Here is a 16,183-nt window from a genome sequence, read left to right as displayed (position 1 = left end):
TGTTCCCATCACGTGGTGCTTTCCTTTGCTATTGATGGTGTTTGGTCGCTCACGTGTTCCCATCACGTGGTGCTTTCTGATGTATCTTCTGGTGGTATCAACTACAAGCAGGACACACATGAACCACCGGGGAGCCAGGGTTATAAAAAGGTCAATTCTTCTTTATTGGCTACAGTTTCAGTAGGAAGGTGAGATAAGGAGATCAATAGTATGCTGCCTTCACCCTTGGCTCTTTCCCTGCTAGTCCTCAACCGTCCTCCTTGGAACCTCCTCACTCACCACCTTCCATGCCTCACACCAACATTCCAAGCTCCACTCACAGACCCACAGCTCTCATACCAGATGCAAACCATACAGAGTTACTAGGATCCAACACTTTCCTTTGCTATTGATGGAGTGTAGCCGCTCACGTGTTCCCATCACGTGGTGCTTTCCTTTGCTATTTATGGAGTTTGGCTGTCATTGCACCTTCTGGATTATGGTGAGCAGTGCCTTGTACACCTTTTACTGCACTTTCCATAACTGCTAATGAACTACTGTGGCTGCTTGCACGTTTTTGCAATGTGACATTGTTAATTACATTCAAGTTAGCGGACACATCTGAAACGGTTTGCATTGAACTGGCGCGCAATGCCAGTGGCATGTAAATTGGTGTGGATCTCTCACAGAAAGGGATGTGAGGTCTGCGTGACTCTGGATCAGGAGACTATCTAAATTCCCACGACAAGAAGAGGCTGCTCCCGTTATTTATGTGTATTTTTTAGTTCCCTTCACACCCCAGTCTGGAGAGACCTAAAGATGCCAGGCATTGCCCAGGTCTGGCGATCACAGAAGAGCAAGAGTCAGGCTTTGTCAGGAGACCCAGTTCAGGTGCCAGAAAACAGGTCTTTGCCCGGGGATGTTGATGTGACGCTCTGCACTAATAATGGCCCGAGGATGTCGATGTGACGCTCTGGACTAATAAAAGCTTATATTAGAGAAGCTTTTTAATATTCATTATTTAGATTTCTTTGCTGCATGAAATCTCAGATAAGTAGGGGGCAGCCTCTGGGGGCCTCCTCCTCATTGGGTCTGGACCAGCGTCACCGCAAGAGCTGCGGGCAAGTTCCTACGCCTTTCTGAAGCGACCTCCTCGTGGATTAACGGGTTGCCACCAGTCTGCACCTGCTGCACGTTCCTGCCTGTCTACAACTTTCCTGGCAGTGACTACACTGAGAGCTGTGACCCCCTCACCATGCCTAAGAAAGGTACAATGCAATCCACAGCTTTTTGTATTGTCACTCTATTTTTCCAGTGTTGGAGACTTGTAATAATTCTCTTTTGAATTGTTCTATTGTACGGTAAATGTGCGACATGTATTAATTAAATACCTGTACACTTCTAAAATTCAGGAGTAGTTTGGAAATTCCTAAAACTGTCAATGGCGTCAATTTCAATTTCTTGAGCTAAACTCAGAATGCCTGAGTTCACAGTTCCCTGAACTCCAGTACACGCTCAAACCAGCATCCACCATCGGATCAGGCTGTGAGTTGCAACACTAACTTGGTATTTATAAAGTGCTGGCTGTCCCAGTCTTAAGGGTTTGAGCCACTATAAGAGTTGCCAGGAGTATTCAACTGAGTGTCACTGGTTTTTACAACCTCAGACGGATGAAAGGCTGAGTCGCCGAACCAGAGATTTGGGTTTTCAGACACCTTCCTGCTCTCTTCTTCCTGTTTGTGTTCTCCACTGCTTCTTCTTCATCCGCCAGAGATACTGACACAGAAATCCTTCATTTCAAAGATGCGAAAGTCTTTTTCTGTGGATTTTGTTTTCAGCTCCGGCAAATATCAAGCATGGCTTCCTTGTCAGATTTCAAACGTTGAAATTATGTTTTCACACAATGTATCACCTCATGGCTTGGAGTACACCAACACTTTACTTTTTCATTGGTTAAAGTATTTAAAGTTCCTGTGATGAGCGAAAGTGTTGGCTTTGGGGTTACTTCGGTGGGCAGAAGTGTTATATCGACTGAGCAGGGCGTTGCTTGCTCAGCCTGCACAGGTGCAGGGTCGCCTGGCCTGAGGGATTCGGTGCTCAGACAGGATGGTGGACTCATTGTTTACTCTGGGCTATTAGGTGTCGCTTGCTCAGCCTGCACAGGTGCAGGGGTGCCTGGCCTGAGGGATGCGGTGCTCAGACAGGATAGTGGACCCATTGTTTACTCTGGGCTATTAGGTGTCGCTTGCTCAGCCTGCACAGGTGCAGGGTCGCCTGGCCTGAGGGATGCGGTGCTCAGAGAGGATGGTGGACTCATTGTTTACTCTGGGCTATTAGGTGTCGCTTGCTCAGCCTGCAAGGTGCAGGGTCGCCTGGCCTGAGGGATTCGGTGCTCAGACAGGATAGCGGAGGGCCGCCTGGCCTGAGGGTTGCGGTGCTCAGACAGGATAGTGGACTCATTGTTTACTCTGGGCTATTAGGTGTCGCTTGCTCAGCCTGCACAGGTGCAGGGGTGCCTGGCCTGAGGGATGCGGTGCTCAGACAGGATAGTGGACCCATTGTTTACTCTGGGCTATTAGGTGTCGCTTGCTCAGCCTGCACAGGTGCAGGGTCGCCTGCCCTGAGGGATGCGGTGCTCAGAGAGGATGGTGGACTCATTGTTTACTCTGGGCTATTAGGTGTCGCTTGCTCAGCCTGCAAGGTGCAGGGTCGCCTGGCCTAAGGGATGCGGTGCTCAGATAGGATAGTGGACTCATTGTTTACTCTGGGCTATTCGGTGTCGCTTGCTCAGCATGCACAGGTGCAGGGCCGCCTGGCCTGAGGGATGCGGTGCTCAGACAGGATAGTGGACTCATTGTTTATTCTGGGCTATTAGGTGTCGCTTGCTCAGCCTGCACAGGTGCAGGGGCGCCTGGCCTGAGGGATGCGGTGCTCAAACAGGATACATGATGGTGGACTCATTGTTTACTCTGGGCTATTAGGTGTCGCTTGCTCAGCCTGCACAGGTGCTGGGTCGCCTAGCCTGAGGGAAGCGGTGCTCAGACAGGATAGTGGACCCATTGTTTACTCTGGGCTATTAGGTGTCGCTTGCTCAAACTGCACAGGTGCAGGGTCGCCTGGCCTGAGGGATGCGATGCTCAGACAGGATAGTGGACTTGTTGTTTACTCTGGGCTATTAGGTGTCGCTTGCTCAGCCTGCACAGGTGCCGGACTGCCTGAGAATGCGGTACTCATACAGGATAGTGGACTCATTGTTTACTCTGGGCTATTAGGTGTCGCTTGCTCAGCCTGCACAGGTGCAGGGCCGCCTGGCCTGAGGGATGCGGTGCTCAGACAGGATAGTGGACTCATTGTTTATTCTGGGCTATTAGGTGTCGCTTGCTTAGCGTGCACAGGTGCAGGGGCGCCTGGCCTGAGGGATGCGGTGCTCAGACAGGATACATGATGGTGGACTCATTGTTTACTCTGGGCTATTAGGTGTCGCTTGCTCAGCCTGCACAGGTGCTGGGTCGCCTAGCCTGAGGGATGCGGTGCTCAGACAGGATAGTGGACCCATTGTTTACTCTGGGCTATTAGGTGTCGCTTGCTCAGCCTGCACAGGTGCAGGGCCGCCTGGCCTGAGGGATGCGGTGCTCAGACAGGATAGTGGACTCATTGTTTATTCTGGGCTATTAGGTGTCGCTTGCTTAGCCTGCACAGGTGCAGGGGCGCCTGGCCTGAGGGATGCGGTGCTCAGACAGGATACATGATGGTGGACTCATTGTTTACTCTGGGCTATTAGGTGTCGCTTGCTCAGCCTGCACAGGTGCTGGGTCGCCTAGCCTGAGGGATGCGGTGCTTAGACAGGATGGTGGACTTGTTGTTTACTCTGGGCTATTAGGTGTCGCTTGCTCAGCCTGCACAGGTGCCGGACTGCCTGAGAATGCGGTACTCATACAGGATAGTGGACTCATTGTTTACTCTGGGCTATTAGGTGTCGCTTGCTCAGCCTGCACAGGTGCAGGGCTGCCTGGCCGGAGGGATGTGGTGCTCAGACAGGATAGTGGACTCATTGTTTACTCTTGGCTATTAGGTGTCGCTTGCTCAGCCTGCACAGGTGCAGGGTCGCCTGGCCTGAGGGATGCGGTGCTCAGACAGGATAGTGGACTCGTTATTTACTCTGGGCTATTAGGTGTCACTTGCTCAGCCTGCACAGGTGCAGGGCCGCCTGGCCTGAGGGATGCGGTGCTCAGACAGGATAGTGGACTCGCTGTTTACTCTGGGCTGTTAGTTGTCGCTTGCTAAGCCTGCAAGGTGCAGGGTCGCCTGGCCTGAAGGATGCGGTGCTCAGACAGGATAGTGGACTCGTTTACTCTGGGCTATTAGGTGTCGGTTGGTGCCTAGCCTGAGCCGGGATGCAATGCTCAGACGTGATAGTGGACTCATTGTTTACTCTGGGCTATTAGGTGTCGCTTGCTCAGCCTGCACAGGTGCAGGGTCGCCTGGCCTGAGGGATGCGGTGCTCAGACAGGATAGTGGACTCATTGTTTACTCTGGGCTATTAGGTGTCGCTTGCTCAGCCTGCACAGGTGCAAGGTCGCCTGGCCTGAGGGATGCGGTGCTCAGACAGGATAGTGGACTCATTGTTTACTCTGGGCTATTAGGTGTCGCTTGCTCAGCCTGCACAGGTGCAGGGTCGCCTGGCCTGAGGGATGCGGTGCTCAGACAGGAAAGTGGTCTCATTGTTTACTGTGGGCTATTAGGTGTCGCTTGCTCATCCTGCACAGGTGCAGGGTCGCCTGAACTATTGCATTTAAGCAGAGATAGGGAGAAACGCAGTATGAGGAGGGACACACAGCATGCAGGTGTTGTTTTGGTTATTTGCCCACCCATTGACTGCCAATGGACATGCTTATCCCTATGGCCATTCCCACCCTGTTCCTGCCTCGCCCCACCCAAAATGCCTCCTCATTGGAATGCTGAGCTCGCTTTCATCAAGCCTTACCATCAAACGCTGCACTTGAAGTGCCTGCCAGTCTTTTTTTCAAAGAAGTCTTCTGAGAGTTAATGACTTAATTGGAACTGTAAAATCGCTACTGATGTAATGAAAATGTCTTAACCAGGTCTGCCTTCAGGCAGTCGATTTATAAGCACTCTGCATGCCCTTCGCTGATGTCCTGTTAAAAACAAGCATTGGCAAAACCAACAGCTCTGGCTTGCGTATAAGAGCCAGTGGCTAAAAGCACTACACGAAGAATATCAGAGTCTCAATTTAACTTTCGCTCAGTTACAGAGACAGATCTTTTGGGCATTATTGATAAATTGACACCCACACATTGCAAAGGGGAGTCCTGTCCAGCTGACACTATTTAAGCATGTAGCCCTATGCTGACTGGAGCCTTGACTAAATGTGTTAATGCTTCTTTCGCAGAAAATCATGTTTCTGACGGGATTAAAAGTGCATGGATAACTCCATTGCTGAAAAAGGCAGGTCTCTGCCCTTTTCAACGGACCAATTAGATGCGTATTACAAATACTCCTTTTTTATTAAAAATGTTTATAGTATTTTAACAATCACAATATGTTACATAAAAGGCAATCAGGTTTTACACATGGACACTGCACAGAAATGGCGTTGTTAGATTTAATGTCCAAGCTTTAACGTGTCATGGACAAGGGAGAGACAGCCGTCCTTATGTTATTGGAGCTTTCCGCAGCCTTCCACCTGGTGGATCGCGCTTTGCTTATCACCAGGTTGAAGGAAGTGGCTGCTTTTTTCTTTTGGATGCTGCGGCAGCTTGGATTGGATCGTTTTTAAGAAACAGACTGTGCACGGTCTGTGGTGATACAGACTGTGCACGGTCTGTGGTGATACAGACTGTGCACGCTCTGTGGTGATACAGACTGTGCACAGTCTGTGGTGATACAGACTGTGCACAGTCTGGGGTGATACAGACTGTGCACGGTCTGTGGTGATACAGACTGTGCACAGTCTGTGGTGATACAGACTGTGCACGGTCTGTGGTGATACAGACTGTGCACAGTCTGGGGTGATACAGACTGTGCACAGTCTGTGGTGATACAGACTGTGCACGGTCTGTGGTGATACAGACTGTGCACAGTCTGTGGTGATACAGACTGTGCACGCTCTGTGGTGATACAGACTGTGCACAGTCTGTGGTGATACAGCTGAAGCAGCACCAACAGTGTTCTGGTTTGGATTCCCTCAGGGAGCTTGCTCATTGCCCTCCCTCAACAATGTTTTCTCTGTCCCACTTTTTAATTTGTTGGATGAAAATGATATAGAATTCGCAAATTATGCTGATGACACACAATGTGTCAAGCCACTCTCTGGCAATCATGAGCAGGACAGGAAAAGGCTGAATGAAGTCTATGATATTATCCATGTCTGGATGATGGAGAATGGTCCGGCTTTGAATAAGGAAAAGACCACATGCTGTAGGAACAGCACAATATATGTTATGTTATGTTATTTTGCATTTGTATAGCACCTTATGTACCATTGGTATGATCTCAAGGCGCTGGTAGGTTGAACGCCCTCAGGAACCGCAGTTCAAGTCAGTTGAGAGAGAGAGAGTCGTAACGTGTGTGGGCGCACCAGGTATGTGTGCAGCCGGTGTGGTTGTTGCTTGATAGCTGCTTCTTAGCGGTAGGTGTGGTGCTGAGGAGATCAGTTGAATGTGTTCAGTCTGGAGGGTTGACGACCAGACTGAGTTCTGCCTGCGTTAGGCCTGAGGAGACGCCTATGCTAGCCGGTATGTGCTCAGCTAGCTGTGTTTTATTAAGATGATGGGTGGTTTGATGGGTCATGTTAGTATAAGAACGGCTTTACCGAATGTGTCACATTACTTCTGTGTTCTAGTTGGCTGGTGGTGTATAGGGGAGAATAAGCATAGTAGTGTGACATTGTGGTAATCAGTGAAGTGTATGCAATCAGGCACGATCTACCTACTGAATTTAACTCTAACACAGTGACGCTATTAGGGCACACTCAATGATGTTGGGAATACCGTCTAGGTTCAATATTAACACAGAGATGCTACAAGGGCACGCTTTCTAAGTTCGACTTTAACACAGTGATGTTATTAGGGCATACTTTCTAAGTTCAACTTTAAGATAAAGACGTTATAGGGCACACACATCACATTGATGTTGGGAATATTTTCTAGATTTGACTGACACATTGACGCTAATTAGGGTACGCTTTCTAAGTTTAATTCTAACACAGTGATGCTATTAGGGCACACCTTCAAAGTTCAGCTCTAACACAGTGACGCTATTAGGGCACACCTGCTAAGTTCACCTCTAACACAGTGACGCTATTAGGGCACACCTTCAAAGTTCAGCTCTAACACAGTGACGCTATTAGGGCACACCTGCTAAGTTCACCTCTAACACAGTGACGCTATTAGGGCACACCTTCAAAGTTCAGCTCTAACACAGTGATGCTATTAGGGCGCACCTGCCAAGTTCACCTCTAACACAGTGACGCTATTAGGGCACACCTTCAAAGTTCAGCTCTAACACAGTGACGCTATTAGGGCACACCTGCCAAGTTCACCTCTAACACAGTGACGCTATCAGGACACACCTTCAAAGTTCAGCTCTAACAGAGCGACGCTATTAGGGCACACCTTCAAAGTTCAGCTCTAACAAACAGTGACGCTATTAGGGCCCACCTGCCAAGTTCAGCTCTAACAGAGCGACGCTATTAGGGCACACCTTCAAAGTTCAGCTCTAACACACAGTGACGCTATTAGGGCACACCTGCCAAGTTCAGCTCTAACACAGTGACGCTATTAGGGCACACCTTCAAAGTTCAGCTCTAACACAGTGACGCTATTAGGGCACACCTTCAAAGTTCAGCTCTAACTCACAGTGACGCTATTAGGGCACACCTTCAAAGTTCAGCTCTAACACAGTGACGCTATTAGGGCACACCTTCCAAGTTCAGCTCTAACACAGTGATGCTATTAGGGCACACCTTCAAAGTTCAGCTCTAACACAGTGACGCTATTAGGGCACACCTTCCAAGTTCAGCTCTAACACAGTGATGCTATTAGGGCACACCTTCAAAGTTCAGCTCTAACACACAGTGACGCTATTAGGGCACACCTGCCAAGTTCAGCTCTAACACAGTGACGCTATTAGGGCACACCTTCAAAGTTCAGCTCTAACACAGTGACGCTATTAGGGCACACCTTCAAAGTTCAGCTCTAACACACAGTGACGCTATTAGGGCACACCTTCAAAGTTCAGCTCTAACACAGTGACGCTATTAGGGCACACCTTCCAAGTTCAGCTCTAACACAGTGATGCTATTAGGGCACACCTTCAAAGTTCAGCTCTAACACAGTGACGCTATTAGGGCACACCTTCCAAGTTCAGCTGCTCTAACACACAGTGACGCTATTAGGGCACACCTGCCAAGTTCAGCTCTAACACAGTGACGCTATTAGGGCGGGCACACTCTCCAGGTTCAACATTAACACAGCAACGTAATTAGGGCACACTTATTAGATTCAGCATTCACATGGTGACACTTTCTTGATTCAAATTTAACACACTTATGTCATTAGGCACACTCAAAGATGTTGGGGATACCGTCTAGCTTCCATATTAGCACAGTGACGCTATTAGGGCACACTTTCTAGATTCAGTTTTAAGACATTGACGCTATTAGTGCACATGCTATTTATCACAATTGTGTCTAGGTGTGGCACATGCTATCATTCACAGTTCAACTAAGAGTGGGACATGCTATCGATCACATTTAAACTAAGAGTGGGACATGCTATCATTCACAGTTAAACTAAGAGTGGGACATGCTATCGATCACATTTAAACTAAGAGTAGCACATGCTATCATTCACAGTTCAACTAAGAGTGGGACATGCTATCGATCACATTTAAACTAAGAGTGGCACATGCTATCATTCACAGTTAAACTAAGAGTGGCACATGCTATCATTCACAGTTAAACTAAGAGTGGCACATGCTATCATTCACAGTTAAACTAAGAGTGGGACATGCTATCGATCACATTTAAACTAAGAGTGGGACATGCTATCGATCACAATTCAACTAAGAGTGGGACATGCTATCATTCACAGTTAAACTAAGAGTGGGACATGCTATCATTCACAATTCAACTAAGAGTTGGACATGCTATCATTCACAACTCAACTAAGAGTGGGACATGCTATCGATCACAATTCAACTAAGAGTGGGACATGCTATCGATCACATTTAAACTAAGAGTGGGACATGCTATCGATCACAATTCAACTAAGAGTGGGACATGCTATCATTCACAGTTAAACTAAGAGTGGGACATGCTATCATTCACAATTCAACTAAGAGTGGGACATGCTATCATTCACAACTCAACTAAGAGTGGGACATGGTATCATTCACAATTCAACTAAGAGTGGGATATGCTATCATTCACCGTTCAGCAAGAGTGGGACGTGGTAACATTCACACTTCCAACTAAGAGTGGGATATGCTAACAATCACAATTCAGCTAAGAGTGGGACGTGCTGATATTGTTACACCCGTCTCCATGTGAGGCTGGCTAATTATCACCTTTGTCTTTGGGAGTGGCAATAGTTAGTAATGCAAGTATGTTTGAATGTTATGCAGAACAACATTTAGAGTCAAGCCTTGAATTCGGTTGATGCTCGGATCTCTCTAGGTGTGCATGGGTAAGTCATTGGCAGTCTGCGATATGAAAAGGTAAGGTAGAGTGGCAGGGACTTTCCGGAGTAGAGTAATTGCTCTACACCCCACCCATGCCACACTTACAGTTTTGGTGGTGTCTGGTCGCTGCTCGCTTCACTGGCTTCCCCTGCTGACACCTGCGGACACTTTGTGGAGCTGCTACTGCGCGAGTGCTAGACTCGGAAGAAACAGGCCAAACAAGGCACAGTGGGCGGGGAGGGACAGGGAACCAGGAAGGCAAGCGGTGGGGAGGGGAGGGCAGCGGGGAGCTACACAGGGTCTGGGGGCCTAAATTTACTTTAAGGATGGGGTCGGGTGGAAGGGAATCAGGGCACACTCACCTCGGATGTCCAGTGAAATTAGGGGGCTGGGGCCTGCACGAGTCGCTAGACTCTAGTTACAGTGAAAGAAACAGGCCAATCACGGCACGGTGGGTGGGGAGGGATGTGGGAGGGACAGGGAACCAGGAAGGCAAGCAGTGGGGAGGAGAGGGCAGCGGGGAGCTACACAGGGTCTGGGGGCCTACATTTACTTTAAGGATGGGGTCGGGTGGAAGGGAATTGGGGCACACTCACCTCGGATCTCCAGTGAAATATGCCAAAACTTGGAGCTGATTATAGGATGTTTCAGGTGGAAGGGTTTTGACCTAGAAACTAAAAAGAACGTGAAACCATGGGGAATTCACTTGGCTCAATCTTTAAATATGAACACACATGTGAACAGTTTGGTCCCTACTTCAGCATATTATATCAAGCTGTTAGCTCAAATCGCCCCTACATCTCTAAGGGAAACTGTGAGACAATAGCAAGAGCTATTGGAGGGTCTAAGATTGGCCACTGTAGTAGGATATACGTTGGTATCAAGAAGGCGGAGTGTGCCCGACTTCAGGTATTACAAAACAGTGCTCTGAGAGTGATTGCTGGACTTCGATGGAGAGACCGCATAGCAAAGCAAGAAGAGAATTAAATTGGTAGCCAATTGAGACTAGGATTGCGTTTCATCTCCTTGTAATCGCGCATACATGCCTAGTGGGCTCAAGCCCTGCCTATCTGAGTGAGGCATTGTTACCTAAAGCGAATTACAAAACTCTTAGATCAACTACCACGCGTCAGCTGAAGGAACCCAGATGTACGCTCTCACACATGAATAAGTGTGCATGCTTTGCCGTGGTTCCAAAAGCCTGGAATACGTGTGCATGCTTTGCCGTAGCTCCAAAAGCTTGGGATGCAAGAAGACTTTGCTCTTCAGATAGTTTAGTGCCTTTTTGGTTTTGTAGCCTCAACCCACTGTCCTCTCACTAGTTTCCCTAGGTTGTGTTTGTCTGTCTTGTGCCCATAGGCCTCCGGGTACAACTGTGCGTGGTAAAAATGTATATAGTAAGAAAATATTAGACATTTGCCAGGGACTGCTATTAGATACCCAGTTACTTTCACCATTTTGCACCTGCTACCATCAATGACCAGTTAATACCACTACAGCAGTGCCTGACAAGTGCCTTTCCCATGCCTACACAAAAGCCCAAACTGTTGGCGTTGCCAATGTTTGTTGCTTAATGATTGTGAGCTTGTTAGCAGGCGTTTTAACTTACAGGCAGATTTTAACAAACACTCACACACTGGACAATTTATAAAACCCTTTGGGCCGCCAACACTTCTGCTCATATTTGAGTCCAACCCGTAAGTGGAATCCAAGGCAATGAGAGGAGATACAATTGGCCGCATGCACTATGCTGAACTTTCAATGTATTCAGTGAGATGTTGTTTGAGGTTACTACTCCTCCAGGTAAATGGAGCAAGATCCTTTACAAAATTATTTGTTTTTCTATTAACATAATTTATGTTAAGATACACTGCATAATATATTTACACTCTGAAAATGCTTCCTTTCCGCTCCTAATCCCATGTACACAGGCTTTTCCACTCATATGGGATATTTTGCAAAAAGATATTTGGGCAGTTACAGTAATGTTTCTTGGAAACCCTGTTAAAATGAAGCTACAAAAGTAAAATGGTGCAGTGTTAGAACCAGAAAACGTAGAAACAAATTTAAGGACGCCCCCTGGAGAAATCGGGATAGTTGGCCATCCTATTTCTTAGGGTCAAGTGGATGCTAACATATGGGGGAGAGGGTGAAAGTGCAGCCCGAGGACCATTCATGTCTGAAACGTGTCATGCACACTGCACTTGTTTGATGCATGAACTGTAGTGAAACTCTTCAAATGATAATCAGGGCAGAATATTTGTAGAGCAAAATTATGTTTGGTCCTTTTGAGCTTGGGCTATTAAGCCCCACCTATAAGACGGAACTATTGCATTGGCATACATGTAGGATGAGGATGACATATCAGGTGGGACACACATCTTGGTGTTATTTGCTTTTTCACCCACCCATTGTTTAACCCTGGCAATGCTAATCCCTATGGCCGTTCCCACCCACTACCTGCCCTCCCCGTCCAAAATCTATCCTCCTGGAATCTCTTTGAGCTTGTCCTACTAAGAGATAACATCAACCATTAGCTGGTCACTGTCATTTCTAAGCCGCCTGATGAGAGTTAATGTTTTAATTACAGTTGCAAATGGATACTGGAGTAATACAAAAAGTATTTTAAAAGGTCTTAAAGGAATAGTGCGCTCAGAAATATTATTGTCCCGAGGGTTCGGGCATGTGTTTTTAAGCATACGTTGATCGATCGTACAAACATTTCCTATGTGCCTTACCATAGTTTTCCTCTTTTGAAATCAGGCAGCAGGGCGCAGCCATTAATATACCGTACTAGCAACGACAAAGCCAACACTTTTGACATGAGGTGTTAAACAGGCATTTGCCAGGTACTGCTATCATATGCTATGGGCAGTCATTTTATTTTCAAGCTGTTTCGATATTATGTCCAGGTAGTAGTACCTTTATCCTGGTGCCTAGCAAGTGCCTTCCCCATGCCTACACAAAAGCCCAATCTGTTGGCTTTGCCAATGCTTGTTGTAAGATGCATTTGATATGATTTAATGAGCATTCGCAGAGAGGAGTGGTGGTCTCCATAGGTGTGTTTGTCTTCAAAAGAGATGTCTCCAGTTCCTTCCTGAACATGCAGTATGTTGTGTGGTAACTAGGCAGTGAGTTTGCTTCAGAAGGGAGTGCTTGCTTTGGCTTATGAGGAAGGCAGTGACAGTAAAATGTGGTGGCATAAGCAATACCCTTTAATGTTACTGACCATAAACATTATGAGTAGTGGGAGATTTACATTGGGCAATATTTTGTCTATACTGCTCATTAATACATGATTACAATTTTAAATTTCTTCTACAATTATTTCCCAATGATTGTACATCCACCTTCACTTTGTGTACCCCACTAACAAATCATGTTCCTCCATTAGTCAAGTGGCGCACTACTACATCCCTGTTAATGTCACGGCAGATGCATTGATGAGTAATATGTAAACACCTCCGAACAGACTCTTTGCTTGGACCAGCCACTGGCCGGACAAAGCACCATCCTGGGCCGCCAACTCTTCATTGACCATGACCTTCTCTGCATTCCACACGTTGGCCAGCAATGGGTCCTGTCGTAACGCTGCCAACTTCAGAATGTCCTCTGCCCCAACTCCTGCAATAGCATACTATGGGAGGAGGAGGAGGTGTGGCACCCTAGTAGTGCTTTGCAAAATGTATTCTGTTATCTGTAGCTTTCTGGTATTAGCCTACCTCGCAGGCTCACTGGCATTCAAAGCACTATATGAAGTTCCGAGCGGGGCTGATACAGAGTGGCCTACAGAGCATGAGATGAAGCTCCGACCGGGGCTGATACAGAGTGGTCTACAGAGCATGAGATGGAGCTCTGAGCGGGGCTGATACAGGGTGGCCTACAGAGCATGAGATGGAGCTCTGAGCAGGGCTGATACAGGGTGGCCTACAGAGCATGAGATGAAGCTCCGAGCAGAGCTGATACAGAGTGGCCTACAGAGCATGAGATGAAGCTCCGAGCGGAGCTGATACAGAGTGGCCTACAGAGCATGAGATGGAGCTCTGAGCGGGGCTGATACAGGGTGGAGCATGAGATGAAGCTCCGAGCGGAGCTGATACAGAGTGGCCTACAGAGCATGAGATGAAGCTCCGAGCAGAGCTGATACAGGGTGACCTACAGAGCATGAGATGGAGCTCCGAGCGGGGCTGATACAGGGTGGCCTACAGAGCATGAGATGGAGCTCTGAGCGGGGCTGATACAGGGTGGCCTACAGAGCATGAGATGAAGCTCCGAGCGGGGCTGATACAGAGTGGCCTACAGAGCATGAGATGGAGCTCTGAGCGGGGCTGATACAGGGTGGCCTACAGAGCATGAGATGGAGCTCTGAGCGGGGCTGATACTGGGTGGCCTACAGAGCATGAGATGTAGCTCCGAGCAGAGCTGATGCAGGGTGACCTACAGAGCATGAGATGAAGCTCCGAGCGGAGTTTATACAGGGTGGCCTACAGAGCATGAGATGGAGCTCTGAGTGGGGCTGATACAGGGTGGCCTACAGAGCATGAGATGGAGCTCTGAGCGGGGCTGATACAGGGTGGCCTGCAGAGCATGAGATGGAGCTCTGAGCGGGGCTAATACAGGGTGGCCTACAGAGCATAAGATGAAGCTCCGAGCGGGGCTGATACAGAGTGGCCTACAGAGCATGAGATGAAGCTCTGAGCGGGGCTGATACAGGGTGAGCTACAGAGCATGAGATGAAGCTCCGAGCGGGGCTGATACAGGGTGGCCTACAGAGCATGAGATGAAGCCTCGAGCAGGGCCTATACAGAGTTGCCTACAGAGCATGATATGAAGTTCCGAGCGGAGCTGATACAGAGTGGCCTACAGAGCATGAGATGAAGCTCCGAGCGGAGCTGATACAGAGTGGCCTACAGAGCATGAGATGGAGCTCTGAGCGGGGCTGATACAGGGTGGAGCATGAGATGAAGCTCCGAGCGGAGCTGATACAGAGTGGCCTACAGAGCAGGAGATGAAGCTCCGAGCAGAGCTGATACAGGGTGACCTACAGAGCATGAGATGGAGCTCCGAGCGGGGCTGATACAGGGTGGCCTACAGAGCATGAGATGGAGCTCTGAGCGGGGCTGATACAGGGTGGAGCATGAGATGAAGCTCCGAGCGGAGCTGATACAGAGTGGCCTATAGAGCATGAGATGAAGCTCCGAGCAGAGCTGATACAGGGTGACCTACAGAGCATGAGATGGAGCTCCGAGCGGGGCTGATACAGGGTGGCCTACAGAGCATGAGATGGAGCTCTGAGCGGGGCTGATACAGGGTGGCCTACAGAGCATGAGATGAAGCTCCGAGCGGGGCTGATACAGAGTGGCCTACAGAGCATGAGATGGAGCTCTGAGCGGGGCTGATACAGGGTGGCCTACAGAGCATGAGCTGGAGCTCTGAGCGGGGTTGATACAGGGTGGCCTACAGAGCATGAGATGTAGCTCCGAGCAGAGCTGATGCAGGGTGACCTACAGAGCATGAGATGAAGCTCCGAGCGGAGTTTATACAGGGTGGCCTACAGAGCATGAGATGGAGCTCTGAGCGGGGCTGATACAGGGTGGCCTACAGAGCATGAGATGGAGCTCTGAGCGGGGCTGATACAGGGTGGCCTACAGAGCATGAGATGGAGCTCTGAGCGGGGCTGATACAGGGTGGCCTACAGAGCATAAGATGAAGCTCCGAGCGGGGCTGATACAGAGTGGCCTACAGAGCATGAGATGAAGCTCTGAGCGGGGCTGATACAGGGTGAGCTACAGAGCATGAGATGAAGCTCCGAGCGGGGCTGATACAGGGTGGCCTACAGAGCATGAGATGAAGCCTCGAGCAGGGCCTATACAGAGTTGCCTACAGAGCATGATATGAAGTTCCGAGCGGAGCTGATACAGGGTGACCTACAGAGCATGAGATGGAGCTCTGAGCGGGGCTGATACAGGGTGACCTACAGAGCATGAGATGGAGCTCTGAGCGGGGCTGATACAGGGTGACCTTCAGAGCATGAGATGAAGCCCAGAGCGGGGCTGATACAGGGTGACCTACAGAGCATGAGATGAAGCTCCGAGCGGGGCTGATACAGAGGCCTACAGAGCATGAGATGAAGCTCCGAGCGGGGCTGATACAGAGTGGCCTACAGAGCATGAGATGGAGCTCTGAGCGAGGCTGATACAGGGTGGCCTACAGAGCATGAGATGAAGCTCTGAGCAGGGCTGATACAGAGTGGCCTACAAAGCATGAGATGGAGCTCTGAGCGAGGCTGATACAGGGTGGCCTACAGAGCATGAGATGAAGCCCAGAGCGGGGCTGATACAGGGTGACCTACAGAGCATGAGATGAAGCCCAGAGCAGGGCTGATGCAGAGTTGCCTACAGAGCATGAGATGAAGCCCCGAGCGGGGCTAATACAGAGTGGCCTACAGAGCATAAAATGAAGCCCAGAGGGGGCTGATACAGGGTGACCTACAGAGCATGAG

The sequence above is a fragment of the Ambystoma mexicanum genome, chromosome 6q (assembly GCF_040938575.1).
Source record: "Ambystoma mexicanum isolate Mex_15411 chromosome 6q, UKY_AmexF1_1, whole genome shotgun sequence".
NCBI lineage: Eukaryota > Metazoa > Chordata > Amphibia > Caudata > Ambystomatidae > Ambystoma > Ambystoma mexicanum.
The sequence above is the reverse complement of the archived record's forward strand: the minus strand, read 5'-3'. Positions refer to the sequence as shown.